Consider the following 10,673-nt stretch of genomic DNA (forward strand, 5'->3'; position numbering starts at 1 on the left):
AGTGGAATCGGAGCAAAAATATGAGTATATATGTTTTTTTCATTTTCTTTTGTGGCAGATTTGAGAAGGTTACCTTTGTTATGGTTGTATACTTTGCTGTATGCAGGTCAGACACACGCTTTTAACTCAAACTATTGTTTGTCTATATGTTAGAATAAGGGCGTTGTTTAAAGTACACCACCATCATTGTCCGTTGTGTGTGTTCACAGAAAGTAGTAATTTGGTGCTTAAAACCAGCTCACCATCACATTGTTTACTAGAGTAGATTAAAACGTTTTAGGGATAGACCCCTTTTTTTATATTTTTGCCTAAAATGAGTTTGCCTTTTTTCTCAAAATGTCATTGAAGGTTCCCCAAAGCCTTTTACTATCATTCTTTATATAATGTATCTTTGTTTCAGTGTAGTTTCTTCTTCTTTTATTTAGTTTAGTCACATGACACATTTCTCATTTTGCAGCATGTTTGCCAATCAGTTGTGCAGCCAGACTTATTTGCCATTTCTTTTGCCTCATCCCTCTCAACCATACAATGTTTTAATTCCTCACCAATCCACAGGGATTTACCAGTTGTTACAGTCATTTTCTTAATGGGTGCTTATTAGTAACTGGAATAAGCAATTACATAAATGTGTCAAGTTGTAATGTCTGTTTGCTCCTCATTACACACCACGGACCAACAGATATTATTTACATCAACAACATAGGAATCACTACAACTTGTATGACCTCATATACACTATATTAGGCCCAGCCTTGGAACGTTGGTTTTCCTAGATATGGCTACTATATACTATATTGTGATCACTACATCTGATGGATCTGGATACTGCCTTACAGCAGATTTCTGCAGCATTAGTAAAGATGTGATCAATACATGTTAATGATTTAATTCCTGTGCTGTTTGTAACTACCCTGGTAGGTTGACTGATAAAATGAACCAGGTTCCAGGCGCTGGTTACAGTTTGAAGCTTTTTCTTGAGTGGGCAGCTTGATGAAAGCAGGTCAATGTTTAAATCACCCAGAAAATATACCTCTCTGTTGATATCACATACATTATCAAGCATTTCACACATGTTATCCAGATGCTGACTGTTATCACTTGGTGGTCTATAGCAGCTTCCCACCAGAATGGGCTTTAGGTGAGGCAGATGAACCTGTAGCCATATTAGGAGGTTAATGCTCAGTCTGAAATTCATTCTCCTATGACAGTGAGTTTCCCCTCTCCTTAAGTTCAGTCTGGCATTGATTCTCCATTGACAGTGATCTTCCCTCTCCTTAATGTTCAGTCTGGCATTCATTCTCCTATGACAGTGATCTTCCCTCTCCTTAATGTTCAGTCGTTGCATTCATTCTCCTATGACAGTGATGTTCCCTCTCCTTAGTGCTCAGTCTGGCATTCATTCTCCTATGACAGTGAGTTCCCTCTCCTTAATGTTCAGTCTGGCATTGATTCTCTATGACAGTGATCTTCCCTCTCCTTAATGTTCAGTCTGGCATTCATTCTCCTATGGACAGTGATCTTCCCTCTCCTTATGTTCAGTCTGGCATTCATTCTCCTATGACAGTGATGTTCCCTCTCCTTAGTGCTCAGTCTGGCATTCATTTCCTATGACAGTGATCTTCCCTCTCCTTAGTGCTCAGTCTGGCATTGATTCTCCTATGACAGTGAAGTTTCCCTCTCCTTAGTGCTCAGTCTGGCATTGATTCTCCTATGACAGTGAAGTCGCTCTCCTTAGTGCTCAGTCTGGCATTGATTCTCCTATGACAGTGATCTTCCCTCACTTAGTGCTCAGTCGGCATTGATTCTCCTATGACAGTGATCTCTCTCTCCTTAGTGCTCAGTCTGGCATTGATTCTCCTATGACAGTAAGTTCCCTCCCTTAGTGCTCAGTCTGGCATTGATTCTCCTATGACAGTGATGTTCTCTCTCCTTTAGTGCTCAGTCTGCATTCGTTCTCCTATGACAGTGAGCTTCCCTCTCCTTAGTCTCAGTCTGGCATTGATTCTCCTATGACAGTGATCTTCCCTCTCCTTAGTGCTCAGTCTGGCATTCATTCTCCTATGACAGTGATCTTCCTCTCCTTAATGTTCAGTCTGGCATTCGTTCTCCTATGACAGTGATCTTCCCTCTCCTTAGTGCTCAGTCTGGCATTCGTTCTCCTATGACAGTGAACTTCCCTCTCCTTAGTGCTCAGTCTGGCATTCGTTCTCCTATGACAGTGATCTTCTCCTTGATTCTCCTATGACAGTGATCTTCCCTCTCCTTAATGTTCAGTCTGCATTCGTTCTCCTATGACAGTGATCTTTCTCCTTGATTCTCCTATGACAGTGATCTTCCCTCTCCTTAATGTTCAGTCTGGCATTCGTTCTCCTATGACAGTGATTTTCCCTCTCCTTAGTCTCAGTCTGGCATTCGTTCTCCTATGACAGTGATCTTCCCTCTCCTTAGTGCTCAGTCTGGCATTCGTTCTCCTATGACAGTAAAGTTCCCTCTCCTTAGTGCTCAGTCTGGCATTCATTCTCCTATGACAGTGATCTTCCTCTCCTTAGTGTTCCAACTGGCATTCGTTCTCCTATGACAGTAAAGTTCCCTCTCCTTAGTGCTCAGTCTGGCATTCATTCTCCTATGACAGTGATGTTCCCTCTCCTTAGTGCTCAGTCTGGCATTCGTTCTCCTATGACAGTGATCTTCCTCTCCTTAGTGCTCAGTCTGGCATTCGTTCTCCTATGACAGTGATCTTCCCTCTCCTTAGTGCTCAGTCTGGCATTCGTTCTCCTATGACAGTGAAGTCCCTCTCCTTAGTGCTCAGTCTGGCATTCGTTTTCCTATGACAGTGAAGTTCCCTCTCCTTAGTGCTCAGCTGGCATTCGTTCTCCTATGACAGTGAATCCCTCTCCTTAGTGCTCAGTCTGGCATTCATTATCCTATGACAGTGATCTTCCCTCTCCTTAGTGCTCAGTCTGGCTCAGTCTGGATTCGTTCTCCTATGACAGTGATCTTCTCATTCGTTCTCCTATGACAGTGATCTTCCCTCCCCTAGTTCTCAGTCTGGCATTGATTCTCCTATGACAGTGATCTTCTCATTCGTTCTCCTATGACAGTGATCTTTCTTCTCCTTAGTGCTCAGTCTGCAGTCTGGCATTCGTTCTCCTATGACAGTGATCTTCTCATTCGTTCTCCTATGACAGTGATCTTCCCTCTCCTTAGTGCTCAGTCTGGCATTGATTCTCCTATGACAGTGATCTTCTCATTCGTTCTCCTATGACAGTGATCTTCCCTCTCCTTAGTGCTTCAGTCTGGCATGATTCTTCCTATGACAGTGATCTTTTCATTCGTTCTCCTATGACAGTAATCTTCCCTCTCTTTAGTGCTCAGTCTGGCATTGATTCTCCTTATGACAGTGATCTTCTCATTCGTTCTCTATGACAGTGATCTTCTCATTTGTTCTCCTATGACGGTGATTTTCTCTTTCGTTCTCCTATGACAGTGATCTTCCCTCTCCTTAGTGCTCAGTCTGGCATTCGTTCTCCTATGACAGTGATCTTCTCATTCGTTCTCCTATGACAGTGATCTTCTCATTCGTTCTCCTATGACAGTGACTTCTCCTTGATTCTCCTCCCGTCTGTTGTGGCCCAGCTAGAGTTTCCAAAACCGTTTAGACAAATTAATCTACAATCAACTATTGGTTTTATTAGGACTTGAATTATAAGATTTATGTTGTTTTTTCTATTAGAATTAGGTCTCATGTTGTTTTTCTATATGAATTAGAAAATCTCTGATGTTCTCTATTTCCTTTGAAACGCAGTTCGCCACAGGGTGAGCCACAGGGGTGAGCCACAGGGTGAGCCACAGGCTGAGCCACAGGGTGAGCCACATGGTGAGCCACAGGTGAGCCACAGGGTGAGCCACATGCACAAGCAAATCGACTTTAACTGGCACGAGTGAACAACATTTATATTGCACTCTGAATTCTGTATTTGTGACACGACCTGAAGGGTTAAAAGAGAAAATATTATTTAATATAAAAAAAACATGTAAATATGTATATTGTAAATGTGTGGAGAAATTGTAAATATCGAATTTGTTTCATATTCTGTTGTTTATTGTATATTTGTCTTAGACCTTTCCTATCTGACCCTGGCACCGACATTATACATCGAGTTATTGCTATGCAGGGTATCACTAAATTGATCAGTAACATTAAAGCTGGGCCATTTGCTCGTGCTCGCTGCTCAGTACAGTCATATCTGACTAAGATCATAACATGGTGTTAGAAGTGCGTCAAATATAAAACAGGATTATTTCACAGAAAATAATAATGTTCCTAGAGTTTAGAGTGAGGAAAAGTAGCGAACAGCTAACTGCTCTCAAACGTCTCGTCATCGAACAAAACATCAAGGGGATCCGTTGCTATGGATACTCACAGAGTCGCCATGAGAAGAGCCCATGCAGAGCGAGCTGTGTGCAGGAGTGACAGGCACAGAGGAGCAGCTAATAGATTTACTAACTGAGGAAGATATTTTTGGTTTCGGGTTTCAGGCAGGGCCGGGCAAAAATTTCTCAGAGAAAATCAGGCCTGGGTATGGTAATGTTTGAACTACGCGGGCATGGGTAAGGCTCGGGATTGGGAAGGGCTCGGGCATGGGTAAGGCTCGGGATTGGGTAAGGCTCGGGATTGGGTAAGGCTCGGATTGGTTAAGGCTCGGGATTGGTTAAGGCTCGGGATTGGGAAGGGCTCGGGCATGGGTAAGGCTCGGGCATGGGTAAGGCTCGGGATTGGGAAAGGGCTCGGGCATGGGTAAGGCTCGGATGTGGAATGGCTCGGGATTGGGAAGAACTCGGGCATGGGTAATGCTCGGGATTGGGAATGCTACAGGATTGGGAAGGGCTCGGGATTGGGAAGGCTCGGGCATGGTTGGGATTGGGAAGGCTCGGGCATGGGTTGGGATTGGAAGGGCTCGGGCATGGGTAAGGCTCGGGATGGGGAAGGGCTCGGGCATGGATTGACTGTAAACTCTCCTTCCAGACTCATATCAAACATCTCCAATCCAAAATCAAATCTAGAATCAGCTTTCTATTTCGCAACAAAGCCTCCTTCACTCACGCCCCAAACTTACCCTTGTAAAACTGACTATCCTGCCGACCTCGACTTCGGCGATGTCATTTACAAAATAGCTTCCAATACTCTACTCAGCAAACTGGATGCAGCCTACACAGTGCCATCCGTTTTGTTACCAAAGCCCCTTATACCACCCACCACTGCGACCTGTATGCTCTAGTCGGCTAGCCCTCGCTACATATTCGTCGCCAGACCCACTGGCTCCAGGTCATCTATAAGTCTATGCTAGGTAAAGCTCCGCCTTATCTCAGCACTGGTCACGATAACACACCCACCGTAGCACGCGCTCCAGCAGGTATATATCTCACTGGTATCCCCAAAGCCAACACCTCCTTTGGCCGCCTTTCCTTCCAGTTCTCTGCTGCCAGTGACTGGAACGAATTGCAAAATCGCTGAAGCGGAGACTTACATTTCCCTCACTAACTTTAAACATCAGCTATCTGAGCAGCTAACCGATCACTGCAGCTTAGTCGTAGTCCATCTGTAAATAGCCCACCCAATCTACCTACCTCATCCCCATATATGTTTTATATTACTTTGCTGCTCTTTTGCACACACAGTATCACTACTTACACACCATCATCTGCTCATCATCATCTGCCCATCTTTCACTCCAGTGTTAATCTGCTAAATTGTAATTACTTTCTACTATGGCCTAATTATTGCCTTACCTCCTCACGCCATTTGCACACACTGTATATAGACTTGTTTTTTCTATATGTGTTTGACTGTACGCTTGTTTATTCCATGTGTAACTCTGTGTTGCTGTATGTGTCGAACTGCTTTGCTTTATTTGGCCCACGTCGCAGTTGTAAATGATAACTTGTTCTCAACTAGCCTACCTGGTATAAATAAAGGTGAAATAAAAACATTTAAAATTTAAATGGTTAGGATTCGGGATTGCAATTCATGCCCGGCGTAGGGCTCTAATTTGCCCACGCACACAGATTCACATACACACTCTCCCTCTCACACACATGCACAAAACACACACATTCTCTCTCTCGCTCACACACACACATGCATAAGATTAGCAATTATAAAGACTTTTGATACTTAAGTATAATAAAACCAAATACTTTTAGACTTCAACTCAAGTAGGACAGTTGGTTACTTTTTCCACCACTGGGGGTCTGTGTGTTGGGGTGGGGAGTGTGTTCTGTGTTGGGGTGGGAGTGTATCTGTGTGTTGGGTGGGGGAGTGTGTCGTGTGGTTGGGGTGGGGGAGTGTGTCTGTGTTGGGGGGGGAGTATGTCTGTGTGTTGGGGTGGGGGAGTGTGTCTGTGTTGGGGTGGGGGAGTATGTCTGTGTGTTGGGGTGGGGGAGTGTGTCTGTGTTGGGGTGGGGGAGTGTGTCTGCTGTGTTGGGGTGGGGGAGTGTGTCTGTGTGTTGGGGTGGGGGAGTGTGTCTGTGTTGGGTGGGGAGTGTTCTTGTGGGGTGGGGAGTGTGTCTGGTGTGTGAGTGTCTGTGTGTTGGGGTGGGGTGTAGTGTAGGTCTGGTGTGAGTGGTGTGGGGAGTGTGGTGGTGTCTGTGGTGTTGGGGTGGGGGAGTGTGTCTGTGTGATGGGGTGGGGAGTGTATCTGTGTGTTGGGGTGGGGGAGTGTGTCTGTGTGATTGGGGTGGGGGAGTGTATCTGTGTGTTGGGGTGGGGAGTGTGGTCGTGTTGGGGTGGGGGAGTGTGGTCTGTGTGTTGGGGGGTGGGGGGTGGGTGGTGGGAGTGTGTCTGTGGGTGGGGGAGTGTGTCTGTGTGTTGGGTGTGGAGGATGTGTCTGTGTGATGGGTGGGGAGGGTCTGAGATGGTTGACTCAGTGTCTCTTAACTAGTCTAGAATGTTCCTGGAAGTGATGGTTGGACTCAGACAGGTGCTCCCATTGACGTAATGGAAACTGTGTAGTCTGTTTAAACGTGTGTTTAAATGTCACTATGGCCTGATTTATATCAAGCCCAAGAGAGAATCTGAGGTATTGCATTGATCTGGGTTCAAATCGCATTCATTTTCCAGCTTTGTGGAGGAAAATGGATGGATGGTATTTCCACACACAGACTAACACAAATCACACTGTTGCTGGAATACCTCTGCTGCCACCTTCTGGACAATTTATGGAACGGCAGTTACTATCCCACCAGTGTCATCACGTCCAAGACCTACAATCATATACAGTGACCTCTAGATGACAACTGCTTATCTGCTTCCGAAATGGAAGTCTACACCTATGGGCCTGAACCCTATTCACTACACCCTAATGGGCCCTGAACCCTATTCACTACACCTTTAGGCGTCCTGAACCCTATTCACTCAACACCCTATTGAGCCCTGAACCCTATTCACTACACCCTATGAGCCCTGAACCCTATCACTACACCCCTATAGGCCCCGAACCCTATCACACACCCATCGGGCCCTGAACCCTATTCACTACACCCTATGGGGCCCTGAACCCTATTCACTACACCCTATGGGCCCTGAACCCTATTCACTACACCCTATGGGCCCTGAACCCTATTCACTACACCCTATGGGCCCTGAACCCTATATTCCACTCCCTATGGGCCCTGAACCCTATTCACTACACCCTATGGGCCCTGAACCCTATTCACTACACCCTATGGGCCCTGAACCCTATTTTCCACACCCTATGGGCCCTGAACCCTATTCACTACACCCTATGGGCCCTGAACCCTATTCACTAACACCTATTAGGCCCTGAACCCTATTCACTACACCCCTATGGGCCCTGAACCCATATTCACTACACCCTACGGGCCCTGAACCCTATTCACTACACCCTACGGGCCCTGAACCCTATTCACTACACCCTATGGGCCCTGAACCCTATTCCTACACCCATGGGCCCTGAACCCTATTCATTACACCCTATGGGCCCTGAACCCTTATTCACTACACCCTATGGGCCCTGAACCCTATTCACTACACCCTATGGGCCCTGAACCCTATTCACTACACCCTATGGGGCCCTGAAACCTATTCACTACACCCTATGGGCCCTGAACCCTATTCTCTACACCCTATGGGCCCTGAACCCTATCTCTCACACCCCTACGGGCCCTGAACCCATTCACTACACCCTATGGCCCTGAACCCTATTCACTACACCCTATGGGCCTGAACCCTATTCCTACACCCTATGCCCGGAACCCTATTCACTACACCCTATGGGCCCTGAAACCCTATTAACTACACCTATAGCCCCTGAACCCTATTCACACACCCTATGGGCCCTGAAACCCTATTCACTACACCCTATGGGCTCTGAACCCTATTCACTACACCCTATGGGCCCTGAACCCTATTCTCTACACCCTATGGGCCCTGACCCTATTCACTACACCCTATGGGCCTGAACTCTATTCACTACACCCTATTGGCCCGAACCCTATTCACTACACCCTATGGGCCCTGAACCCTATTCACTACCCCTATAGGCCCCGAACCCTATTCACTACATCCTATAGGCTCTGAACCCTATTCACTACAAATCAAATCAAAGTTTATTTGTCACGTGCGCCGAATACCACAGGTGAGACATTACAGTGAAAATGTTTACTGACAGGCTTCTAACCAATGGTCGGGGGAAAGAGGTATGTGTGTGGGTAAGTAAACCCTATAGTCCCAAGGTTTTCTATGGGTTATGATTGTCACTGGTCTCAGGAGCCACTTTCCCAGCTTCATTTTTATCATGTTTCCTCTTTTTTTTTTCTTGTTTTCTTGTAATGAGAGGTCACTGTTGCAGACTCACCAGGTACCCAACTCCAATGTTTCATTCACTCCGTCTTTGTCCTGTGGAGCCGAGGACTTATCCTCTTCAACCTCAGTCTCACACGTTCAGTTCATTTCAGCTGAGAATGTTGATACGTTGCTCTATCATGGGGACAGGATTGTTGTCGTGCACATAGTGGGAAACCTTTCCTCGATGCATCTTACGTTGTCCAGTGTTAATAAGGACTGTACCATCTCCTGACACCCCCTCTAGCGTGGGATGGTATCAGCCAGTCCTGTCTACGAGCAGCACCTTGTCCATCATAAAATACTTGGATCCAGTGAGTTCCCATCTTTACAGACCGTGTTATAGGAATGATGGGTGCTGCTGCAACATATACATAAGGACCCCTATTGTAGCAGATTGTAAGTTGACCTTTGTATCTTATCATGCGCCTCATCGCTCTCTCCACACCACCTTGAATCCAGCTTCAGCCAGAAACTCAGTCACAACACTTCCATCTGCTGATTCCGGGTAGTTCTTTAATTGTAACTTGAACAGAGTTCTGGTCAGCCACGCGCGACTTCAAACTGAACAGATTATTCTCTTTGAACACAACATGTTTTCCTCTGATCAGAAGCCTTGCCCTTGCTTCCTTACTGAGAAGATATATATACACCAGAGAGCACCTACTCTCTGTTCTGACCTCAAGCGGTTTGGATGAATGTCCTGTATGAGACTGTGGTAGAGCTCCTCCTCCTTAATGGGGTTGGCTATGGCCTCCTTTGTCAGGATTTCTCTCTCCGTGATAAAAAATAGGTAAAACAGTCTCCTTTGGGACAATTCAACCACAACTGCATAATGTAGGGGCGTTATGTAGGGGCGTTATATTATTTGGGGGCGTGATGTACAGGCGTGATATAGGGGAATTATTGTGGGGCGTGATGTACAGGCGTGATATAGGGGAATTATTGTGGGGCGTGATGTACAGGCGTGATATAGGGGAATTATTGTGGGGCGTGATGTACGGGCGTTCAACAGATCGTAGGACAAAATTAGAATTCAATTCATTATAATAGTCTTGCAGCATTTCCACAACAAAGGTTTCATTGATAGACTGTTACAGCCTTCAGCTCGAATAAACGCACAGTTTTGTGTTGCTTTCCATGTGGGGACAAAATAATTGATTCCCATCCAAAATCCTATTTTCCCTAACCCTTAACCCTAAATCTAACCCCAAACCCTAACCCTAAAACTAAACCTAAAAGTAACTCCTGACCCTAACGTTAATTCTAACCCTAACCCTAACCATCAACCTAACCCCTAAGCCCAGACTACAATTTGTCCTTGTGGGGACCAGCAAAATGTCCCTACTTGTCAGAATGTTCCTTGTTTTTCTATCCTTATGAGGACTTCTGGTACACACAAGGATAGTTAAACAAACACACAGGGGATTTAAACACACAGCGAGGCTACTAGCCTCCAGTAAGGGACTTGTAACTGACTCCAGCTGGAACATTTATCCACAGCCTCATACAGAGAGAGGACCAGCCTCATACAGAGAGAGGACCAGCCTCATACAGAAAGAGGACCAGCCTCATACAGAGAGAGGACCAGCCTCATACAGAAAGAGGACCAGCCTCATACAGAGAGAGGACCAGGCCCCCATTAACATCGACGGGACTGAAGTGGAGCTCTAGCCACTGAACCATACATCTAGTTATAAGACCGAGCAGGCATGCCATAATGGATGGTAGTGCTGGGTCAGCCGACCATGCACGTCTATAATAGCTTAGACTCTATGGGGCCAGGCTATAAAAATGTAATGATAAGTCG

General features: G+C 45.9%; 1 long non-coding RNA gene across 1 annotated transcript; it reads left to right on the plus strand.

Moving 5' to 3' along the window:
* Positions 1-1,827: 1,827 nt before the first annotated feature.
* Positions 1,828-4,091, plus strand: LOC139027107 (uncharacterized). The gene is made up of 2 exons (XR_011479142.1): positions 1,828-2,668; positions 2,709-4,091. It is a non-coding gene; the product is annotated as an uncharacterized lncRNA (long non-coding RNA).
* Positions 4,092-10,673: the final 6,582 nt, after the last annotated feature.

This window comes from Salvelinus sp. IW2-2015, unplaced genomic scaffold (assembly GCF_002910315.2).
Source record: "Salvelinus sp. IW2-2015 unplaced genomic scaffold, ASM291031v2 Un_scaffold7485, whole genome shotgun sequence".
Taxonomy (NCBI): Eukaryota; Metazoa; Chordata; class Actinopteri; order Salmoniformes; family Salmonidae; genus Salvelinus; species Salvelinus sp. IW2-2015.